Below are 25,509 nucleotides of genomic sequence, written 5' to 3'. Positions count from 1 at the left end.
GAATCTCTTTTAACTGCAGGACATCTCAGGAAGTGAATCTCAGGAGTGTGGAAAACATGATACACACACACACACACACATTCACACACACACACACACACACACACACACACACACACACACACACACACATTCACACACACACACACACACACACACACACACACACACACACACACACACACACACACACACACACACACACACACATTCACACACACACACACACACACACACACACACACACATTCACACACACACACACACACACACACAGTAATAAAAGCTGTTTGTCGCTCGATTACCTGCCTGCGGCACAAAAAGTGTCTTTTCTTAATATTTCACCATCATAGCGTTTCTTTCTCTTGCTGTTTGCTTCATCTTTAATCTTCTTCCCCTTACACATCTCTTCCTGAAGGCCTACAGGAATATTTAATTGCTCAGATTTTGCTCTTTCATAACTCAAGAGATTTGGGATTACCAGAGTTATGAGTTTCTTTCTAAAAATTGGAAACAGAAAACTTTAAGAACTTTAAATATTCAATTATTATGATGTCATGAGAGTAAAAGGTCATTATTAGTTACTTAGATTCCTGTGTACACTAAAGCATCCAGTGGTTAGTTATTCGATCAAAAATACAGTAAAATAGTGAATTGTTTTTACAATTTCAAATATCTGTGTTCTGTGTGAATCTGTGTTAAAGTGTAATTTATTTCTGTGATGCTCCGCTGTATTTTCAGCATCATTCCTCCAGTCTTCAGTGTCACATGATCTTCAGAAATCAGAATAATATGATGATTTACTGCTTAAGAAACATTTCTGATTATTATCAATGATGAACACAGTTGTGCTGCACAATATTTTTTGAAAATTGTGATGCATTTTATTTTTCAGGATTCACAGATGAACAGAAAGTTCAAAAGAATTGCATTTATTTGAAAATAGAAACCTTTTGTCACATTATAAATGTCTTTACCGCCACATTGAATAAAAGTATTAAGTAAAAAAAAAAAAAAAAAAAAAAAAAAAACTTACTGACCTTATCCTTTTAAAGTTTCAAGTGTCTCTTTAAAATGTCCATGTGCTCAAACTATTAGACCCAAATAACCTTCAGTCTTCTTCTGCTTTCACACAAGCCTTTGTCAAAGTGAGTCTTGATGAACTTTCCTTCTCTCTTCTTCTCTTCAGACTTCATTATCTATTCTATATGTTGTCTGAAAGGTCTTGGCCCCTCTCAAGTTTCAAAAGAATACTTGATCATATCTGCCTAAAACTTTCCATATCTGCATGATTAGCATTACGACCGGAGCCGTTCAATTCCCTGAGCGACTGTAAGAGGAGATGTGAGATAGAAGAGCCACAGGTCACAGGATTCAGACAATAATAATGTGACAGGGAGATGATTATACCGTTATCAGCTTAAAAAACTGTCAAACATGCAAGTAGCTGCTATAATGTCAACCACTTAAAATAATGTGCTCTATAAGACTGTCCTCAAACTGTTGCTCTAACATCTGAAAGACAAAACTATAGCTTTTTAGACATTTCAGAACGCAACGATGCATAAAATTAAAAAAAAATGATGTCGGTAAGATTTGTATTTTTTATTTGTATTTTTTATTTATCAAGGACTTTTATAAAGACATTTATAATGTCACAAAATATTTATATTTCAAATAAATGCTTTTCTTTTGAAATGTTCTGTTATTTCGATTCACCTGTGAATCCAGAAAAATAAAATATATCACTGTTTCCACAGAAATACTGTTTTTTTTTTAACATTGATAATAATCAGAAATGTTTCTTGAGCAGTAAATCATCATATTATTCTGATTTCTGAAGATCTTGTGACACTGAAGACTGGAGGAATGATGCTGAAAATACAGCTGTGCATCACAGAAATAAATTACACTTTAACACAGATTCACACAGAAAACCGATGATTTACATTAGAATAATATTTCATAATTTTTACTGTATTTTTGATCAAATAAATGCAGCCTTGATGAGCAGAAGAGACCTTTTTTTATATATATGCTTAGAAAAAAATCATACCATTTCCAGATTTTTAAACAATAGATAGAATGTTTATGTGTGCTGCACAGACGGCATAATGATGAAGCACTAACATGATTTAAACAAACTGATCGTTTTATGTTGCTGTGAGACCTGGGTCACTTAAGTCAATTGGCTGCAGCTTGCATGCTTTATTTAGCCAATGGCCGAGTCATTTTGCTCTGTTATATTAGGCTTGTTGCATGTCGTTTTATTGCATGTGATATGGCATCAATAAAAATGACACACAGCTTCAATCACTAGAGTGCTGCAAACTCCACTAGAGAGCATTAAACTCCTGCTGCTTCAGTGTTTCATGAGCGAAAAGACTGTAAAACACATACATAGAGACCGAGTTTGTCACATCACATCCACAGTATCTGCAGTTTATGTTTACACTAGATCAGCAGCTGCTGTTAGTTATTTAGTGCACTTGTTTTTCTAAGGTGAGAATGGTTAATGAGTGCTCGTGCAGAATAATTACTTCAAATTTTAGCCTTTGGTTTATTCTTTAAAGCTGGGAAGCAATCAGCGACAAACAAGCAATTAGAGTAGAGAAGCAACACAATGAGACACAACCCTCACGTTTTTTTATTTCCTTCCTGAAAGCAATTAAAAATGCAATATCACACTCACAAGATGAACACCAGCAATACTTTGAATAAAGCTGCCTATCCAATACAATCTCCAACACAAAACACACCAAATAAAGCTTTTTATTCTCAGAAAAGTAGTTTTTATTCTCAGTATGGACTCAAACTCACACAGCTTTCTGTCGCTTCCAGACAGACAGGCAGCAGCTAGTGAGGCTGGGCAAACTCACATCCAGGACTATCACGATCAACACCTGCGCCCCCCAGGGCTCTGTTCTCTCCCCACTGCTTTTCTCTCTCTACACGAATGATCGCACATCTAAGGACCCCTCTGTCAAGATCCTGAAGTTCGCAGATGACACTACAGTCATTGGCCTCATCCAGGATGGTGACAAGTCTGCTTACAGACAGGAGGTTGAGCAGCTGTCGGTCTGGTGCAGTCTCAACCACCTGGAGATTAACACACTCAAAACAGTGGAGCTGATCGTGGACTTCAGGAGAAACCCCCCTGCTCTCCCCCACTCACCATCATGAACAGCACTGCGACTGCAGTGGAGTCATTCAGGTTCCTGGGAACCACCATCTCTCAGAACCTGAAGTTGGAGACCCTCATAGACTAAATTTCTAAAAAGGCCCAGCAGAGATTGTACTACTTTCGCCAGCTGAGGAAGGTCAACCTGCCACAGGAGCTGCTGAAACAGTTCTTCTCTGCCATCATTGAGTCTGTCCTGTGTTCATCTATAACTGTCTGGTTTGGTTCAGCTACCAAACAGACATCAAGAGACTACAGCGGAGAGTCAGGACAGCTGAGAGGATCATTGGTGCCCCTCTGTCCAGATTCCAAGATCTTTACATCTCCAGAGTGAGGAAAAGGGCTAAAAAAAGATCCTTGGACCCCTTACTCCCAGCCCTCTCTCTCTTCCAACTGTTGCCTTCTGGCCAGCGCTACAGAGCACTGACCACCAGAACAGCCAGACACAAGAACAGTTTTTTTTCCCCGCAAGCTTTATTCAACCTGAAAAATTATTCTTTACAATTATAAAACTTCCATCACAACTAACATAGTTATCTGATATATTTATATTAAACTGCACACTTTGTAAATAACATATATGCACAATAATAATACATTTATCTAACAATTAAAAAATGTTCCCATGTTTTTATTTTTGTATAAATAGTACACTATTTAATGTTTTGTTTTTCTTTTTGTATATTGGTGTTACATCCCTACTGTGTTATTCCAATGCATGTCTGCACTATCTGCACTGGAAGCTCCAGTCGTCAAGTCAAATTCCTTGTGTGCGTGAACATGGTAATGAAGCTCTTCTTATTCTGATTCTCCTGAAATAAATGAGCAACAATATGTTTTAAACATCCATCCATCCAGGTTTAAGTTGCTATTCTAAATGGCCAGTAACTCAATCTTATTTTCTTTAATGATCAGACACTGTACAACAGCCAACAAACAACACAATTCTACAGTAGTATAATATAACACAGCAACCACTACAATTTAGTTTAGCAAATTGCTCTGACTTTTGTTTATTAGATGCAATCTATAATAAGTCTACATGTATATAAAACATGTAGACTTGGTGGAGGAACAATTTTTACTCAAAGATTGCAAGTCAATTTCACAAACAAATCCAAGAAATGGCAAGTGATACATTGTTAATTAAATGTGAAAATGTGAAGTAGAAAAACTGAAATAACATTTTCTTGTAAAATGTGCTCATTTTTGTTTATTTACAACTTTGATTAAATAAAAAATACAGCCTAATTTCCTTCAAATTTACACTGAAAAGAATTATAATGACTTTGTCACAGTTATATATAAGCAAATCTTGTAACTGGTTACTAAAATTAATGATCATAATATCAACCTGATCCATTGTTCCCGATTTAAACCTGTGCTGCTTGTCTTCATAATTGTATTACAAACTGATATCATAACCAGGGTTTCGCCTTCTGAGGGCAATATACAGTACATCAGATGGTCAGTGAGTGTCTGAAGCTGATACTAAATAGAAAGAGAAAATGCATGATGCTGAAGAGAAACGTTAGAAAGAAATGTGGGGAGGAAACAGTCTCAAAGTGATGAAGAAAAAAATGAAGAAAAGGAGACAGCGCTCTAGGTGGTGAGAATAAAGTGTGACAGCGGCAGAGAGAGAGAGAGAAGCGAGGCAAAGAGAGCTGACACTAATATGATTTCTTGCCTCAGCAGAGGAGGAATTCAGGGCTGGAGTGGCCCATCTGTGGCCTTACATAAAGTATTTTTCTCAAGTGGGGTTGTGTAATCTGTCACACTTAGTCCAGAGAGATAGCCAGAGGTGGAGGAGATGTGAACCGTGAAACAGCCAGAGACGCTCTGACATAAAACATAATCTCCACACCTCCATCATCACACATTCATATTCATATCTGTCTATCCACTCATCCATCTGTATATCCATCAATAGATCCATCCATTCATACATACATTCCTTCATCCTTCCATACATACATACATTCATCCATCAACCATCCATCCGTAGATCCATTCATCCATGCATACATCCATCCACCCACCCATCCATTCATCCATGCATCCATACATCCATCCATACATCCATACATCCATCCATGCATACATCCATCCACACATCCATCCATACATCCATCCATACATACGTAAATGCATCCATTCGTCCATACATCCATTCATCCTTCCATCCATCCATCCATCTATTCAAACATCCATCCATTCATCTGTACATCCATCCATCTGTACATCCATCCATCCATCCATGCATTCATCCATCCATCTATCCGTTCATCCATTCAGCTATCCATCCATCCATATATACATTCTTCCATACATCCATTCATTCATACATCCATACATACACCCATTCATCCATCCATTCATCCATTCTTCCATACATCCATCCATCCATTCATCCATGCATACATCCACCCACCCATCCATTCATCCATGCATCCATACATCCATCCATACATCCATCCATCCATCCGAACATGCATCCATTCATTCATACATCCATACATACACCCATTCATCCATCCATTCATCCATTCTTCCATACATCCACCCATCCATTCATCCATGCATCCATACATCCATCCATACATCCATCCATCCATCCGTACATACATCCATTCGTCCATACATCCATTCATCCTTCCATCCATCCATCCATCTATTCAAACATCCATCCATTCATCTGTACATCCATCCATCCATCCATGCATTCATCCATCCATCTATCCGTTCATCCATTCATCTATCCATCCATCCATATCATCCATCTATTCATCCATATATACATTCTTCCATACATCCATTCATTCATACATCCATACATACACCCATTCATCCATCCATTCATCCATTCTTCCATACATCCATCCATTCATTCATCCATGCATACATCCACCCACCCATCCATTCATCCATGCATCCATACATCCATCCATACATCCATCCATCCATCCATCCGAACATGCATCCATTCATTCATACATCCATACATACACCCATTCATCCATCCATTCATCCATTCTTCCATACATCCACCCATCCATTCATCCATGCATCCATACATCCATCCATACATCCATCCATCCATCCGTACATGCATCCATTCGTCCATACATCCATTCATCCTTCCATCCATCCATCCATCTATTCAAACATCCATCCATTCATCTGTACATCCATCCATCCATCCATCCATGCATTCATCCATCCATCTATCCGTTCATCCATTCATCTATCCATCCATCCATATCATCCATCTATTCATCCATATATACATTCTTCCATACATCCATTCATTCATACATCCATACATACACCCATTCATCCATCCATTCATCCATTCTTCCATACACCCATTCATCCATCCATCCATTCTTCCGTACATCCATTCATTCATCCATCCATTTATCCATCCATACATCCGTATGTCCATTCTTCCGTATGTCCATTCTTCCGTATATCCATTCATACATTCATCCATACATACAAACAACCATTCATCCATACATCCATTCATCCTTCCATACATCCATCCATCCATCTATACATCCATCCATACATCCATCAATTCATCCATCTATCCATCCATTCATCCGTCCATCTGTACATCCATCCATCCATACAACCATTCATTTATCCATCCATCCATGCTTTCCTCTAGACATTCATCCATCTATAAATGCTCAGTCTATTTCACTCAGTAACCTCCATCCCACTTTAATTCTAATTCATTCACATTTCTAAAACTAACCCAGCATCCTGATGAAGCTTATCACGGAATAATAAATGAAGTGAAAGTATGACTTCATTGCTGTGTGATGCTCTGAAGTGTTTCTCAGAGGATCAGTGCTGATTCACGGGCATAAATGTAGTCACTTATTTATGATGGATGGATGGATCCCACACAGCCCATGTACAAAGCTATTTGTACTGTCAAATTTGGCATCTGAAGGAATAATGATAATCTTGTATCTTGAGCAACATTACAGGAAAATGATGAAGAAAGGAGCAAGTAAGGCTCATAAATTAGCTTTGATATAACCTGACTGTTAGGTGAACTCTTATTTGATTTGGATGCTGACAGAAGCGTGTGAGCTTCACCCACCTAATAAGTCAGAGACGTGAAGTAGCAGCGGGCAGCTGACATCGCTTCTGCATAAGTGCTTTTTTTGCCCCATAACTCAATTTCAACAGATAAAGAACAGAAAGCATGTAAAACATGAGAAAGATGCACAGAGAGGAGGAGAAGAGCAAGAGGACAAACTAAGACCATGTTGAAACCCAGCAGTTATTTATTTATTTACTTATTTTTTGCATCAATCAGATTCTATTATAGTTTTCATGAATAGTTTGTATGATATGATATATGAGTGAAAGATGCACACACAAGCTGTTTTTATTTTGAAGTTTTAGTATATGTTATTTGAATATTTCAATATAGATTTTATTAGTTTTACATCATTTAATTGTTATATTGTTACATTCACTGTTTTAGTGTAATTACATATTTAATTACACACAAAACAGCTTGATGATGAAGTTTACTGATCCAGCAGAAAGAACTCAAAAAAAAAAAAAAAAAAGCTTGTTGTTTGGCTAGTTAAAGTGGGTTAGTTAGTCCCTGCTGGTATAGATGTTATAGCTTATTAATATGGATGTAAAAAAAAGAATAATAATCTTCTTCCACTGACAGCCATTCAAAATAATGTATTTTGATTCAATATATAGTTTTTACAGGTAACAGTGTATGCGGCTGATCATTAAGAAACTACTTTAGATGTTTTGCTGAGGCTCAGGCTGTAGTTGTGTATTAAACCTCCTCTTGAGATCCTTTGTGTTTTATCATTTCCCGTAAGTTCTTTGTTTGCATGTACTGCATGTGAAACCAGGCCACATTTGCACAGAATCAGGCATTTAAGCGCTAGTTAACAGGAACTTCCTGCCTCATGGTTTATCATGAGAGATAAACCATTCTGAAAAAAAAGGGGAAAGGAATAAAGCGTGGATTTAAGCAAGTATGAGACATACAAAAGTCACACCGGAGCAATATTTTTATTTATATTTAATAAAAAACATTAATATAGTTTTATAGAGTTATTTGTGAGTTATTTTAGTAGCATTGATATCTAGATGTTCACTGATGGACTGGAGTGCTGTGGATTATTGTGATGTTTTTATCTGCTCTCATTCTGACGGTACCCATTCACTGCAGAGCATCCACTGATGAGACACTGATGCAATGCTACATTTCTACAAACCTGATGAAGAATCAAACTTAAATGGCTTGAGGGAGAATAATCCATGCATGAGTAATCAATAAATATAGAGTCAATTCTACAATGGCCGAGAGAGCTAATAAACTCAAATTAATAAGAACAAATTAAGCAAACATCTTCATCAGTTTGACAACACATACGCTGCAAATACACACAATTCCTTAGCTTTATTTGATATTAGTAGCCTAGATAAGCTGACAAAATACACAATTACTGTAACTGTGAAACGTTACGCAAGCTGGATAACTTTTACAACTTCCCTTGTGAAAATTAACCACCACAAATTAACCATGTTTTTGATACACTAACCATAGTTTAACCATGGTATTTGCACAACTGTGGTTATACAAATGTAATCAACACGCCATAAAACAAGAACAACAACAAAAAAAACATGGTCACTACACATTTACTATAATAAAACCATGGTTAATTTTCGTAAGGGTTGTCAGGGTCGCCTTGAAACATTTCTATTGTGGTCTTTTGTGTATTCTGTATCAAGCAGATGTTTTATTAAATCAGATGGTGCATTTCTATTTGCATGGGTTTTCTTAAGTTGCAGCGCATTGAGCTTTCTCAGCCACCGTAGAATACAGGTTAACTGCTCTACATCCTGAAGCACTTTGTTTTTTTTTATTTTGCATGAACTATCCCATCAAATCTGCGTTGATAAGGAAATTAAATACACTGACCCACAGTGTTTCTGGTGTGAAGAACTGAAAAGAGGGTTGCTTGACTTGAACACACACCTGAGAGAAGCTGCAGATCTGTGTGTGTGAGCGAGGGTTTGAGTTTCACAGTAGTGCAGCGCTCTGCTCTCAGGCTGAAGATATAATGCTGGGTTAGATAACAGTCACGGCTGTCTGCTGCGCTCACTGTCACGCCTCCACGGCCCTTTTGTGTTGCACAGGATTATTGTAACAGCGGCTTCTCGCAAAATGTGCTGTGGTTTAATAGAGCAAGATTCTCACTGAAACATGTCTGTATTTCAAACCAAAAACTAAATTGTATTTTGCATAAGGAAAAACAAAACATTTTGTCGTGAGATCTTAATGAGAATTTTTATTGCATTGCCGAAATTAAACTTAACCCCCCCCCCCCCCCCTTTAGAATCTTAGTTTTGCATGCAATATTTTTGTAATTCTTCTTATCCCCAGGGTTAATTCTCAATACAGTAATACTGTATTATATATAAATATATTTATATTGACAGTTTTTACACTAAGTGCAAAAAGTAATTAGATCCTGTTTGGATTAAGTTCATTAAATGAAAATAGCAGTGTTTTCTTTGTAAGTGCGTATAGTAATTAGGTGCAATTAAGTGCATTAATTGAAAATATTTACTTTGCATTAAGTGCAAATAGTAATAAGTGTAAAGAAAATTCTATTTTCACTTCATGCACAAATGCAAATAACAAGTGCAATTAGATTTGATTTACATAAATTGCATCAAGTGAAAATTTCAGAAAAATTAAATTCTATTTGCATTAAGTCAATTACAAATAAATAGCTGTTTTTTTAAGCACAAGACGCTATTTGCAAAAAGATCATTAAATATCAAAACCAGTTAAATAAAATAAAAAATCTATTAAAGCCCTAATAAATTACACTTTATTTCACTTTTTAAATATTTTATATAATTTTATTTAAAATAAATGCCTCTCTGAGCAGCGATGGGAAGGAATGGTAATTTGTCTGGTTGAGACAGACAGTGCTGGTCTGTTTGCACTTGTGAAACATATAGGGTCAAAAATGTTTTCAAACTGCTTGGTCATTTATAAGAATAGAGGAGAGAGCAATTTTGTTGTCATATCACCTAAAAGTGTGTGTATAAATCATCCCTCACATGCTGACACAATTCAAATGTCACATTCAACCAACAGAGAAAAGCAATCATTTTTACAGTCCCATTCTGAGAAGAGAAAAGTGAGTTGTGAAGTGAGAAATCCCGAACAGATAAGCGAGCAGTTTAACTCTCATACATATCCACCTTGTGCTGAATCTCTTACTTTTTGCTCTTTAAAGCACTTTAAAAAAGTTCTAATGGCCATTATGTGCTTCCTGACGATGAAGAATATGTCCAAAAACTAGTGAGCAGTCTTGCTGAATACTCCATGCATAAACAGCATCCTAACTGAAGTTAAACATTATGGCCTGGTTTCATAGACAGGGCTTAGCCTAAACCAGGATTAGGCCATAGTTCAATTAGGACATTTAAGTAATTTTTATAAACATGCCTTAGAAAAAAACATTACTGGTGTGCATCTTGAGACAAAACAAAGGCACTGATACATTTTAAGATCAATCAGTACAAGTTTCTTTCATTTGAAACAACTCAGACTTGCATTTTAGTCTAGGACTAGGCTTAAGCCTTGTCTGTGAAACCGGGGGTATAAGTGACTTGCAACTTGGTATATCACACAAATAGCACTTTGCATTTTAAGTGATTGATTATTTCCAATAGAGTTTACATTAGCATGACAAATCTCGGCTGTGGATGTTTATATCATTGCATATTATTGCACAGCTCTATATATAAAGTTGAATATATACAATGAGCATATCCAACTTTACCTGCATTACATATAGGATATACAAACAAAGCAATATATACTTCATAAAAAAATTTCTACTGCTGGATTGTTCATATTAATCGCAAAATGTAAACTATTATTTCACCGATCTCTATATGAAGTTTAATGGCATGTCCCACATTATCCATATACAGTACACTCACATAAAGCGATATAAAGTATGATATACAGCAAATCTCTGATGCTTGATTGTTTGTATTGTCTTTAATTGTGAATGCATTATAACACAACTCAAATCTGATAAATGCAACTGTAAGGCATGCAGATATTGAGATATAAACATTAACATGATTTTCTGTAAAGCTGCTTTTAACAATGCATATTGTTAATTTAACTTTACTTGTGTAAGCGTAGCAGTTTTTATAAATTTTTTATTTCAGTTTTAGTTATTTTAGTACATTAGTAAAAATATGACAGTTTGCCTGGGCAACTATTTAAAATACCTTTTATTTAATATTTTATTTTATTCTGTGAACTCTATTATTATTATTAAAAGTCATCGATTTTTTATTTTGTATATATATATATATATATTTATTAAGAATCATATTTAACAGCAGAATCTCTGGTGAAAATCTACATCACTTTAATTTTGGCTTCAAATAAAAATAACTTTTTCAGTTTAGACAGGAGAGAATACTTCTAGTAAAGATTTGTTAACTTATGGTGTTCCCCAAGGATACGTCTTGGCTCCCATTCTTTTTCTCTTTATACATGCTTCCGCTTAGTTCCACTGTTATGCTGATGATACAGAGGTGATCACGCTTTTTCTACAATTGCCCCAGGACTCTGGAATGATTTGCCCATTTCTATTAGACTGGCTTCTTGTGTTCTATTTTTAAGTCTATCTGTTCGATAAGGCTTTTAATTCTGGTCGCAGCACTCTTGTCCTTGTCTTATGTTTGCTGCACCTTTACTATGCCCTTTATTTTAATTTTTGGTTTTACTGCTTTATGTTTTATCATTTTGTTGTGAGGTACATTGGTCAACTCTGGTTGTAGTAAATAGTGCTATATGAATAAAATTGCCATTCCTCAGGTAAGTTTAATATGTAAATCATGTTGAAGTCGCAGTATTTTTTCTCAGGGGAATGCGTCGAGTTGCAGGTGTCTCATTTCAGGAATAAATCTTTTATTTTGTCCCTATTTCTGTTGTTGTTCTATGAAGACTTGGATAAGGCAGTGATGTACTATCTGAAGGCGATTGAGAAAACAATTCATTTAAATTTTTATAATATAAACCTTGGTGAGTAGAAGAGACTTCATCATCCTTTTATCTCACTGTGAAATCTCATTATGTTTCGTCTTGACAGCAGGGGCTGTAATGTTTCCTTCTAAAAACACCTTTTACAGTCTGAAACACCTTGTAACAGCTTCTGAAATGGAAATTAAATAATGTCAGGCATCAAATCTTTAAACAGCATGCAAGATCATCGATCAAAAACACTATGCAGCTCCTCACAGAGTTAACTTTGAAATATTAACACTAGGAAAGTAGCACACTATCAAGGGACGTCCAGCGCAGGAGACTCGGCTGGATGATGTGATATCTACTGTAAACTTGTAATTGCTGGATGATGGATGTGTAATCACTGCTTTACTGCTTATGTAGTGGCTTTCAGGCTCTGCCAGAGGGAAAACAGCTCGGATACTCGCTGCTAAAACACCGTTCTCTGGAGGATAAATTAGTGACTCTGGAATAGAGTCTTCATCCGTCTTTTTCTTGCATTCCTCACCCATTTATTTCTCATGGACACTGAGGCCTCCCGTGGCTCTTTGAAAGGCTCATGCACTCATTACACATTCACACACTTTGAGATCTAAGGTTGGCATGTGCTATAAATTGAGATGTAGTGAGAAATCGTAATCTGATCTTCCCAATTGTGACTGCTTGAATAATTAATGCAACTATTTTTTATTCCCATCTCTTTCTGCTTCTCCCCCGCATCATTCTTTCTCCATTAGATCTCATTGTAACAATATTTTCATGATAATTAGACACATCCCCCCACCCCAGACTCTCATTTCTGTTCGTGCAAATAAAATCTCCATTTAAAAAGGCCTAAATTTAAGATTTTATGTATTTGAATTGCATATGCAATTTCCATGCATTTATTTCACAACTAATAAACCCAGTCATATATACATGTTTGATATCATGCAATTCTGAGCAATTAAACTGCAACCCGCAATTGCAAGAAAAATAAAAGTCAAGAAATGTCCTTCCATGGATTTATGCTGATCCTAAGCAATTTGAATGAATGCATTTTGAAAAAATAATTATCCAATTTTTTTATAATAAAATATGCCATGATTTTGAGGAGTAAAAATCTGAAATCTGACCAGTTTGTAACACCTGCTTTTAACAACACCTTCACTTTTCAATGAGCCATGTGTATTACACCACAAATCACCATACAGTCAGTAATACTGCAATGTGCAGAGTTATTCAGTTGCAAGGGAGACATTGAATAGTCCAGACGAAACAATCATAGTGGCGTCTTTCGCTACGCTACCACAAACACAGTCTTAGGGATAGTAGGAGCAAGATGAAACCGTACTTAAGTGCATTGTTGATGAGGACACATCTGCCTGGAACCATACGAACTGTAGCTTGTAAAATGTACAATAGATGACAAAGATGTTGTTGGCAAACCGAAGGTCCTAGTAACAATTGAGCTGCCTCCATATACTGTACCTGCACGTTGAACCCTCTGCATCAAACAAACAAATAAACTTAGTGACACCATTAACAAATTTACCCATCTCATTTACATAAACATTCCCTAACATATACAAGCAAAGTACTAACTTACATTTGAGTTTAAGAACCTCAGGTTCCTCAAACCAAGGCCAAAAATACAAGAAAGCATTGTTGAGAAAGTTTTGCCATGTGGTTAACACATCTTTCCTACCTCATACTTGTTCTCTTATCCTTTTTATGTTACCAGGCATCTCACTGGCTAGAGTGCCCCTAGTGACAGGATTAAATATTGCATGTATATAGAAAGCTAATGGGACCAATGTAACTGTAAAACTGTTACAAGTTTAATTTGCCTGACAAATATATGCATCACAATAAGTTTATTAGTTTATGTTAAAAATGTATATGCAAATCAAGTAATGAAATCTTAAATTGCTAAATTTTTGTATACATAATTGTAGTTTTCGTTTCACTAAAAAATGTGGATTTAAAAAGAAAACTGGGTTACAGTGGAGAATTTAATTTTTTTTTTTTAATTGTTTCACCGGTTTCAATTTCTTTATGCATAGTTTATGTGAGATTCAATTATGATATGATACTGTAGCAAATACAATCAATGGCATTTTCAATTCAAACATAAATCAATAATCAGGACGAGAATGCAGAATCTTAATGATGTGATCAAACCCCTTTATGGCTGTTTTATTGTTGGAGGCTTGTGACCCTGGAGCACAAAAGAAACTCATCCCTCATAAAAGATAAGAGGCTTGTCATTGATCTCAAATCGAATCTAGCTCTTTACCTTGACTCTACAGTCTTTTGTCGAAGAGGTTGCATTGGAAATTCAAATGCAATGCTGTAAAACACCATGAATCTGAATGCGGTGAAGGCTCATATTTCATGTTGTTTTCATCTCTTCAGTCACCTAGTTGACATCTGCTCAATGCTGGTGAGAGGAAAGAAGCAGCTGTCCTTCCAAGGTCACCTCCGATATTATACAGGCACATAAACCAGAGCTTTACCCCCTGTTTTTCTCCATACAGGTAAATCTCTCTCTTTTGTATTGTGTGTCACTTCCGTTTATTAATCTGCTCGAGCAGCTGCAGCCATCCTCAATCACTCAGGCTCTATTTCACCAAAATATCATCCGAGTTATCTCATGTCTTTGCTATATTCTCCACAGAACTGACTTGTTTTTGACTCATGTCTTATTTAGGGGCTCTTAATTAATACACTCCCATAATACAGGTGTATTATCCTAGTTATGCAATGTTTTGGTTTAGAGGTAGTGCAATTATTGCTGCTCCTGTTTGATGAATTGCATGTGTTTCCTCATTTGTAAGTTGCTCTCAAATGAAATATTTCCATACATGCTTATATATCCATACATGTATATGAAATATTGTCATATAAAGTAAAAATGTATGTGAAACCTATTAGAAATTGGAACAAATGTATATATTTATATATATAGTAAGTCTAAAAATAGATGTGCATTTAAAAAAATATGTATACATTTTTTTTAATGCATTAAATTAAACGATTAAAAAAACGATTTTTAGGCATCATTTTTTTCTTACCCTTTGAAGTCAGAAAACAAGGAGTAAATGCATTTGATTTAGCAATTTTCAGATATTTGTACTTTAAAATAACATTTTTTGCAGTGCTTTAGCTGCTGGTTCTTTCAGTCTGTCATCAGATCATTTATTTAAAGCATTAGATATTGCTGCAGCTTTATTCCTCAGAGGAAGTTACAGATGCTTATCAGTTGAGCTTCTGTCCGTCTGTCGTATAAAATGCAGACTGAAGAGTCAGTAGTGGCATGAAATACACAATATACACCAACTCAGTTATGTCCACCAAGGGCTTCTGACAGCTGTGAATCAAACTGAAAACAGAGCAGAGCTTTCACAGTCATTTCAGTGAAGGATCATCTGTTCACAGCATCTTCAGGCTCAAAAATCCAGGATGCTTACAGATCCGTCACCTGAGGCGCAGACCCCAGGTTTTAATGTTGTTTGATCAGAAATACAGTAAAAATAGTGAAATATTATTCTAATGTAAAACAGCTGTGTTCTGTGTGAATCTGTGTTAAAGTGTAATTTATTTCTGTGATGCTCCGCTGTATTTTCAGCATCGTTCCTCCAGTCTCCAGTGTCACATGATCTTCAGAAATCATGAAAATATGATGATTTCTAATACTGCTCAAGAAACATTTCATGTTGAAAACATTAACATTTTTGTGGAAACTGTGATGCATTTTATTTTCCAGGATTCACTGATGAATAGAAAGTAAAAAATAAATAAAAAAATAAAATTAGAAATCTTTTTTAACATTATAAATGTCTTTACTGTCACCTTTGATCATTTCTAAGGCATCCTTGATGAATAAAAGTATTAATTTCGTTAAGAATGTGACCCCAGACTTTTGAACAGCAGTGTATATTAGCTAAAACTACCAGAGCTGGAAAGAGCCACAGTTTTGATTGTATGTGTTTGCGTCTGCACACTGGATTTGATTCTCTGTCAGAGAATGCTGGGAGTCCATTGATTTCAGTAGCGATGCAAGAAAAGTGATGCTCTATCATGTGAACAAAAGTTCAGAAACTTTACAGCATCGGACTCTGATGTCCTTTGAACAGTAAGAACTTCAGACAGGCAACTAAAGATGTGCTTTTGGAAATCTAGCTCAGTCTTCCCACACACTGAAAACACACAAAAACTGAGTTTTTGTCAGAGTTTCTGTAAGCACTGAAGGTCATGATAAACATATGACCTTTCGTGGCCGCAAAGCCTTTAAAACATCTGTGTAATCATTATAACCCTCTGTTTTTCCTCATTATTTCTGGGTTGAAATGGTGTCTGACTGCCTGAAGGAGCTCTGAGCCACAAATGTTTCTGTAACTCAAAGGTCTTGTGTTGTTTTTCTGAAGGTCGGTCAGTGCATAATGACGGAGTGTGTGCAGTGTGAGCTGGAGCTGAACAAACACAGAGAAAGGGAATGGAGAATTACTCCAGATCCAGTGTAAACATTCAGTGTTTTATTGTTGTGCACTGTTTAGTTTCAGGTATTGGGAAATAGTGGTTTGGAGATTAATATTGATTCGTAAACCATATAAACAACCTGCCAGTGATCAAGGCTTTGAGCACCTGCTTCCCAGAATGCAAAGATTTCTGACCAAGTTCCTGCAGTTCAGTAACATTTATTTAGCATTTCATTTATTCAATTCTGTTGCACATTTAAAGCAACTCACATCAGCCAAAATGCTTTACATTTATTATATATATAACAAAAACCATATGCATGTGTAAAAACAGTAAAAACAGTAAAAAAAAAATGCAAAAAAAAAAAAATCTTGCTTAGTTGTGCTTCTCAATGAAATTAAATGTTTTATATGAAGGTAAAATAATGCCTAAAACATAGTTTTAAGATTGTTTAAAAATGTTACTGGAAAATGGGGATTCATGTAATTATTTATTCTTGCAATGAGAAAAAAATCATTAGTTCCTGTATTATTTTAGTATTATTTATATACTATAATATATATATATTACCATTGTGATTCAATTGGATTTTATTTTTATATTATCAGTTTTTATTTTAATTTTAGTACTTTCACTTCTTCCAATTATTTATTTCATGTTTTGCCAATGCAACATTTGTAATTTTTTGTCATTTGTAAAAAAAAAAAAAAAAAAAAAAAAAAACAAAGATGAATAGGTTTTCATCTAAAATGTATATTTTTTTCACCTTTATTTTAATTAGCTAAATTTTTTATAGCTTTAGTTTTATCCAACAATAACAACACTGCAAAACTGGCTCAGATTTTGTGAAAGTGAAAAAAAAAAGTGCTCAGGTACTATAAATTAAACCTCAAAGCAAAATCTATAAAAAGTTTACTTTAAACACCAACTTAGAAGTCGAAGTTAGACACAAAATAATTGCTGGAAAGTCTCACGGACAGGTCTGAATGAAACCTCTTCCTTTCTCTCCAGCGCATCTGTTGGAAACAGTGATGCTCTTTGCGGTGGGAATCAGTCGTGTCGTGGATAGCAGAGTCATAGAAGAATGAAAAGAAAAAGAAAAAGAACATGCATTCATCCTTATGTCAGATTTATTTACATCGGCACACACTAAAGGCAGACAGTGACCAGAGGCTCCAAACAAGACAAAAATAGTCTCATGCACAATATTCTACATCTTCTGAAGTCATGCAATGCATTTTATCATATTTAAATATAAGTCAACATCACTGATTACCTTCCCTTTGCCTCTAAACCTTCTGGTGAATGTCTACTTTTATGTTGCTTGTGAGAAGTAAAGTTGAAGTGTAGATATTTGCATTGGAAAACAAGACAAAAAATAGGGATTTTTATTTCTTTGCCATTGGCCATTGCCAAAACATTCCTAGATTACCAAATTATTTTAGTATTATTTATTATGGAAGCTGTTTCCTCCACTAAAAAAAAAAAAAAAAGTAATTGCAACTTTTTATTTCACTTTTTATTCTTCTCAGAATTGTTCTAAATTCTCAACTGTCAATTCTTAGAGAGAAGAAAAGAAAGTTTTCTTATAATTGAAAGCTTATACTGTATCTCACAATTCTGACTCTATAACACGCAATCAAATGTTAGAAAGCAAGAATTGTGAGATATAAACTCACAACTATGAGAAATAATGTCAGAATTACGAGATGAAAAGTCACAATTACCTCTTTTATTTTTATTCATTTTCATTACATTTATCAGATTTATGCATTTAGCAGATGCTTTTATCCAAAGCGACATACAGTGTATTCAGGCGATAATTGCAAATGCAATGCTCTACAGAGTTTCCATAATTTATATGCTATTTTAGTATTCATTCATATTTTTAAGTATCTTCTATTTTCATACAGTCAGTTTTCATTTTAATTTTAGTTTACGTTTTGGTAACTTAATTATATGCATTCATTTTTTATTTTTAAAAATACTTCTAAGAGAAAAACATCAGCAGAAGTGACTTGTTCTTGAGACAAAACAAAACGTCTTATGATGCGTTTCTCTTTTTTTTTCAAAAGATCTATTTTTAACTTGACATCGCATCTTAAAAATGCTTGAAAAACAGCGAGATGTGACACAATGACTGAAGCCATCCATCTGATGTATGTGTACATAGACTAAAAATAAAACTTAAGAGACGGAAGAGAAGAACGTGTGCTGTGTCAGCAGCATCCTGAAACTAAACCTGTATTCTGGGACGTGACTTTGATGTGCATCATCCCATCAGCGCCACCTTAGAATTTGGCCAAAATTGAAAACGCTCTACTCTACCAAAAATGAAAATGTGCTAAACCTGAGGCCATCCAAGATCACTGGAGGAAGTGTTATTATGGATTATTTGAGTTAAAATCATCTTAATGCTGGATGTGTTTCATCTTTTGTCTTCTCCAGATGTTCACTGATGGACTGGAGTGCTGTGGATTATTGTGATGTTTTTATCAGACTCTCATTCTGACGGCACCCATTCACTGCAGAGCACCCATTGATGAGACACTGATGCAGTGCTACATTTCTACAAACCTGATGAAGAAACAAACTCATCCTGATCTCTGATGAACTGAGATTGGGTCAGTTTTCAGCTAATATAATTTTTTAGGTCACCTATTCCTTTAAATTGATCGAAAGTGCCAGTAAAGACATTTATAATGTGACAAAAGATTTATATTTCAAATAAATGCTGTTCTTTTGAACTTTTTATTAATCTGAGAATCCTGAAAAATAGAATTTATCACAGTTTCCACAAAGCAATATATATATATAAATATATATATAAAACAATGTAAGGTGTATCCTTGGCTCTGTATAACATGCACTCATCTCAGAAACTGTTTGTGTGTGTTGAATGTTGAGCGTGTAATATATATTGAGCTCCTGATGTGGACCTGAACAGACAGGATAATCACACTATTTCACTTCCCAGCATGCATTCAATGACTTTCTCAAATTATAAGCCACATGAAACAATCAGCTTGTCTCTCAGCCAGACAAACAAATCTCAGCAGACTATTACACATGCTGCTTTAAAACGTACTGGGCATCCCAAAAGATCAGGTTCAATTAGATTGAGCTTCATTGTCAGTGTGACTGAGTTAGCAACTAAACAGAAGCTGTAGCATCGCATTTAAAGAAATATCATGGTGTAAGTGCAAATCGCAAACCGGTGTTCAAGTGATCATAAAACTACAGAACAGAATATGAAAATTCATCTTAAATAGCACTATGTTACATAAGTAATAGTATAGAATTAAATAGAGAAATAAAACAGAATAGTTAGTGTCAGTGGATATTGCTTTGCATAAAACATCGATTTTTTTATTGACGAGCAAATATATGCTCATGCATTATTACTGTGAATTAATAAGACATAAAACAACTCTAAATTAAAAATAATAATAATAATATTTAATTTTATTTTATAATGAAATCATTGTTTTATTGTATTAGTTTAATAATTATATAAATGCTTCATTCATTATTATTTTATTTTTACTTGTATTATTCTATACTTCAATAATTATTGATTAAGCTTGATGTTAATGTAATTTTGCTTTAATAGATGATCTGAATCACAAACTTTTTTCTGTCATTTTCATGTTTCAGTTATTCATCTTGACAAATTATATATTCAGATCTAAAAAAAAATCATGCACACAATGATAACAAAACAAACAAACCAAAAACCCTCATGCAAACTATTTGCATCTATTTGATTTTATTCTGCTGCTTCCCTTCTTCGCCTTCTCTCTAATTAAATTTCATTTGCTGTCTTTTGTGCAGATTTACAGGCCCTTTGCTGAACATATCAGCACTAATTCCACATGAAAGCCTTTTAATAGGGAAATGATTCACTAACGACTTTCCTCACGCTGCTCTTTTCACGCCCGACATGAGAAGCTAATCTTGTGACGTTTTTTATTTCTTTTTTATTCAGTAGGAAGCACACGTCGAGCAGCATCCTGTCTCTTGCAGACTTGATTTGTACATAAAGCTGAAGTTTAGGTTTGGACGTCTGTGTTCTGCTGATACATGTGTGTGTGTGTGTGTGTGTGTGTGTGTGTGTGTTTCTCTGTGTGTGTGACAGAAAGCAAGACTTGTCCAGTAAACATATATCTTAATACAAGAATTTGTCCTGGAAACCGAGAAAAAAATGCTGAGGAAACAAATATGTTTTGCACTGTAGTAATGGGTTCCAGAAGGGACAGTTAAAGGGACAGTTCGTCCAAAAAAATTAATCATTATTTATTAACTCTCATGTCCTTCCAAACCTGTAGCCCTACGGCTTTCTTTCTTCTGTTAAACACAAGAGAAGATATTTCGAAGGATGTAGGTAACCAAACGGTTGCTGGTCCCCCTAGTGTGGAGAAATGGGGAGCAGAAACTGGGGAACAGAAACTGTATCGGGGTTTACAGTTTTCACACTTAAAAAGTGAAAATGTGTATCTGCATTGGCCGGGAATCGAACCCGGGCCTCGCGGAGGCCAGCCGCGAATAGTTGTCATGCACTGACAGCCAATCAGACTGCAGCAGCTGGCCAAAGAGCGGAAATTACGTCACAGCAAATCAGATTTTTTTATGCATTTATTTGGACCAGGGTTCGAATCCCACTCACGCAGGTCTAAACTATTATTTCACTCAGCTTTGTACTTTTTAATCAAACAAAATTCTAACATTGAACAACACATTACAGCTGCAAAGTTTTTGAAATTTATGTCTTGCCTTTTTGTATTGCAAAGCAAAGGATTATAAATAAATGATTAGTATTAAAATAAATACAGGAAAATAATGGTAGTATACATTACATTATTATATTAAAAACATGAATGGTTATATATTATATAGCTTTTGAAATGTAAATTCAAGAAAATTAAATGTAACTTTTAATATTCAAGTAATGAATGAAAATTGATTGATGGAATAATTTAAGTCACACTTAAGATAAATAATCAAGTAAGAGTTTTCAAAACCATAGACACTGTAAAACACTAGGCATATGAAGTGGAATTTGTAATTCAGTTGTTTTTATTAAATTATTAAATTAAATTATTAAGCACTTTTTAAGATCAAGCCAAAGTAATAAAATAGAAAGAAGAATAGAATTCTGACAATATATATAGATATTACAATCTCACATTGAAAAATAAAAATATACAGTATATACATGAGTTAAATATTGCTAAGCGGCATACTAATATCACATATTTTTCTGTGCATTTTTTCTTGTAAAATGCAGACTCTTTACTCTTTCCAGGTCTTCTCTTTCTCAATGCCCTGATGTTGGTAAATAAAGAAGACTTTAGCAGGGCACTGAACATATTTCAGGAAAGCCTGTGTGTGTGTGTGTGTGTGTGTGTGTGTGTGTGTGTGTGTGTGTGTGTGAGGACTGTTTGGATCCTGCTTCAGTTCATTTCACAAAATCTGCACAAGTGAACAACGTGTTCATCTTCAGGCCTTTCGTGTTTTTGCAGTCCCGTTTCTTTGTGTCCTCGAGTTCAGTCTAAAGTGCTCCATTTCCATAAAGTCTTGGAATGACATTCTGGGGTTTGCTTCTCTGCAGTCGTGTTTAATGAAGAACTGGTGTTCAGCAGTGTGGCCAGGTGCTTGACATACTGTGACGTGTAGTTTTGTGGTCAGATGGAGCATGTTCCTGTGGTGTTTATTAAGCCTTGTTTTCCAGTGAACATGCATAAATATTATTAAATAAAGATACATTTACTGGAGATACAAAATTACATGAAATACAAAGACTTGTTTGAAAGAATTTTGTGATTATAACAAGAAGTAATATCTGCCATTTGGCAAAAAAAGTCACCTAAATTCAAAGAGAAGTTTTAATAACTCATTGACAAATATTTGTTATTGTTTTAAGTGTAAACTAAGGAGCCCCGCACATGACATGCAAGAAAGAATAAATTAATTGTGCGCATGCTTTACTAATTTGTTCACAATAGTAAATCGAGGGAACGCTATAGTAATCGTGTGCACGTTTTAGTACATTGAGGGAATGAATTAGTAAATCGTGCACACAATTTAGCCTTATATTTTATCCTGCGTGTCATGTGCGGGGCTTTCTTAAGGCATTAATTTGTGTAAGGGTAAATTAAGACATTTTAAAACTTTAAAACCTGCAGGAACTCATGTATGATTGTTGTTAATGTGTTAAATATTCACCTTTCTCTGACTGAGGATTTGCTCGGGTCCCAGGAAAAGATGACAGCAAAGGCACAATCAGTGAAGAAACAGTGCTCTCTACAAGAACAACAATATAGCAATATTAAAAAAAGGAATAATTAGAACTATATTACAGACACAAACACACTCACACACATACATAATACATAAATAGATACACATAATATTATATATATATATATATATCCGTATGTGTATGTGTAAGCATTGGGACTGTATAATGATACTCACAAATAAAAGTTTTTAAATCCTGTAAGACTGTATGCAGTTTCATTGTAAAACTATAGTAATCTTGCTGTTCTTGGCAGACTGATATTAATTTAAAGTCTCATGACTGTACTGTAATTATAATGCCAATGCAATAACAACAATAGTACATTTATTGTTGTGATTCTACTAAAATACCATGGCTAAATTATGGTTACTATAGTAAAACCATGGTCAGGAAACATTTTTGAACTGTGGAATACATGTAATCTCATTACAAAAGTGAAAATAATGTTTACTTCATTCATAATTCAGCATGTAATCAACAGATGACGTGTTCATGTTCATTCATAATTTGCAAACAAATCAATCTAGGCTGAACTATAGTAAACCGTTTAGAAACGAACAACAATGCGATTTCATCATTAACAGTAACAAAACGTAAACTGATGTCACGTAAAGTATCTTACCTTTGATAGACGCTTGAGAATGCGTTGAATTTAACAACGGAGGCGATCGCTGTTGTGTGTTTTCTTCTCCTTCTTCTGCGAATTCAAACTTCCCGCGGTGCCGAAACACGGAAGAGCGCCACGAGAACGCTAGCGGCCGAAAGTATATTACATCCGTAGTGGTTTAGCACTACCATTGAGAATGAATGGGAAACGGTTTAGGGCCGTTTAGCTTAACTCCACTGAACCACCAATGCTGACGCTGGAGCGCCGTCGCCACCTGCTGGATTGAAGCTTCACACTTTAGCTAAACGGCCCTAAACTGTTTCCCATTCATTTTCAATGGTAGTGCTAATCCACTACCGATGCAATATTATTTTGTCCACTAACGTCCTCGTGGCGCTCTTCTGTGTTTAGGCACCACGGGAAGTTTGAACTCACAATTTTTATCCCGTCATTAATAAAAGATAAAAGTTGGTTCGTTTCCAAACTTTACAGTGTCGGATTTTATTTACTGTAGTACAGCATAGGTTGATTTGTTTGCACGCCAAATTGTCAATACACAATAGCTGTGATTTACGTTTCTGTTTATTGTTTCTCTTCATTAACACGTCATCTGTTGATTACAAGCTGAATTATGAATGAGGTATTATTTCCATTTTTGAGATGAGTTTATATATATATATATATATATATATATAGGTGTGTGTGAGAGAGAGAGAGCTACTGTGGATAAGCCATAGAATGGATAGGTTCTCAGGTAACGTGTTTATCAGTGAATGGCGCCATCTGCTGGATCTCTGTAGAATAGCGTCATTACGGCACAACAGCCTTTTTTCATTTATTCACTCACAAATGAGTAACACAATAAGTCATTCATCATAAGAAGGCACGATTACATGAGAAATGCTAGCTATATTTATTTAACTTAATGCAAACTCGCATAGTGGAAAAATAAGATTTCAAAAGACTTAAAATGTTGAGTTGCATGGATTAACGAAGAGCCACAGACAAGTGTACAGTTCTAGTTCTTTAGTCTGTCTGTTATGTTTTAGTGACACCTGCTGGTGGCACATGTGTACTGCATGTTTTCAATCGTGGCCAGTAATAAGTGAAAGAAACGTGCGGGTCACATTTCCCCGCAAAAACAAATAATTATATATTATTGATGAACAAATAGCATTTTTTGGCATTGTTTTCATCACAAATAAGCACATTTCCCCCAAAACTACTTCAATGCAAAATTTGTGTGTGGAAACGTGAAAAACTTTTTTAAGTCGCTGGGCTATATTAGTAGCAATAGCCAACAATACATTGTATGATATACATAGATTTTTCTTTCATGCCAAAAATCATTAGGATATTAAGTAATGATCATGTTCCTCGAAGATATTTAGTAAATTTCCTAATGTGAATAGGATATCTAATTTTTGATTAGTAATATTATATAAATATAAATAAATATAAAAATAATAATGTGCTTCCCTCTAATTACACACCTGCGCTCTCTTACTCTTTTCCTACCTATATACTCATTCAGGCCCACACTCCACCCAGTGGTAAAAAACAGAATTACAATAGCTCTTACATCACCCTCAGATTTTGAAATATTGTCCTCCTAACAAACCAGACATCAATGGAGAGATGATTTATTCAGCTTCAGATGATGCATGAATCTCAGTTTCGAGAAATTGACCCTTATTACCCTTATGGTTTTGTTCTCCAGGGTCACATATATTATATTTTCATATATGTTTTTATATTTTTTAATTCTATGTTGTACGTATTTCTATGCTGTTTTCTGTTTTAATGTACTTTGCATATTAATGTGAATGTGTTAATTATCTCTCAGAAGC

General features: G+C 35.0%; 1 protein-coding gene across 1 annotated transcript in view; it reads right to left on the bottom strand.

The window, feature by feature from the left end:
• The window catches only part of LOC132110371 (gamma-aminobutyric acid receptor subunit pi-like), a 59,702-nt gene extending 45,955 nt beyond the window's left edge, over positions 1 to 13,747 (bottom strand). The window contains exon 1 of the mRNA XM_059516921.1: positions 13,624 to 13,747. The gene's annotated coding sequence lies outside the window, so the exon portion shown is untranslated. The remainder of the gene's footprint in view (positions 1 to 13,623) is intronic.
• Between the last annotated feature and the right edge of the window lie 11,762 nt (positions 13,748 to 25,509).

This window comes from Carassius carassius, chromosome 30, assembly GCF_963082965.1.
Source record: "Carassius carassius chromosome 30, fCarCar2.1, whole genome shotgun sequence".
Taxonomy (NCBI): Eukaryota; Metazoa; Chordata; class Actinopteri; order Cypriniformes; family Cyprinidae; genus Carassius; species Carassius carassius.
The sequence above is the reverse complement of the archived record's forward strand: the minus strand, read 5'-3'. Positions and strand labels throughout refer to the sequence as shown.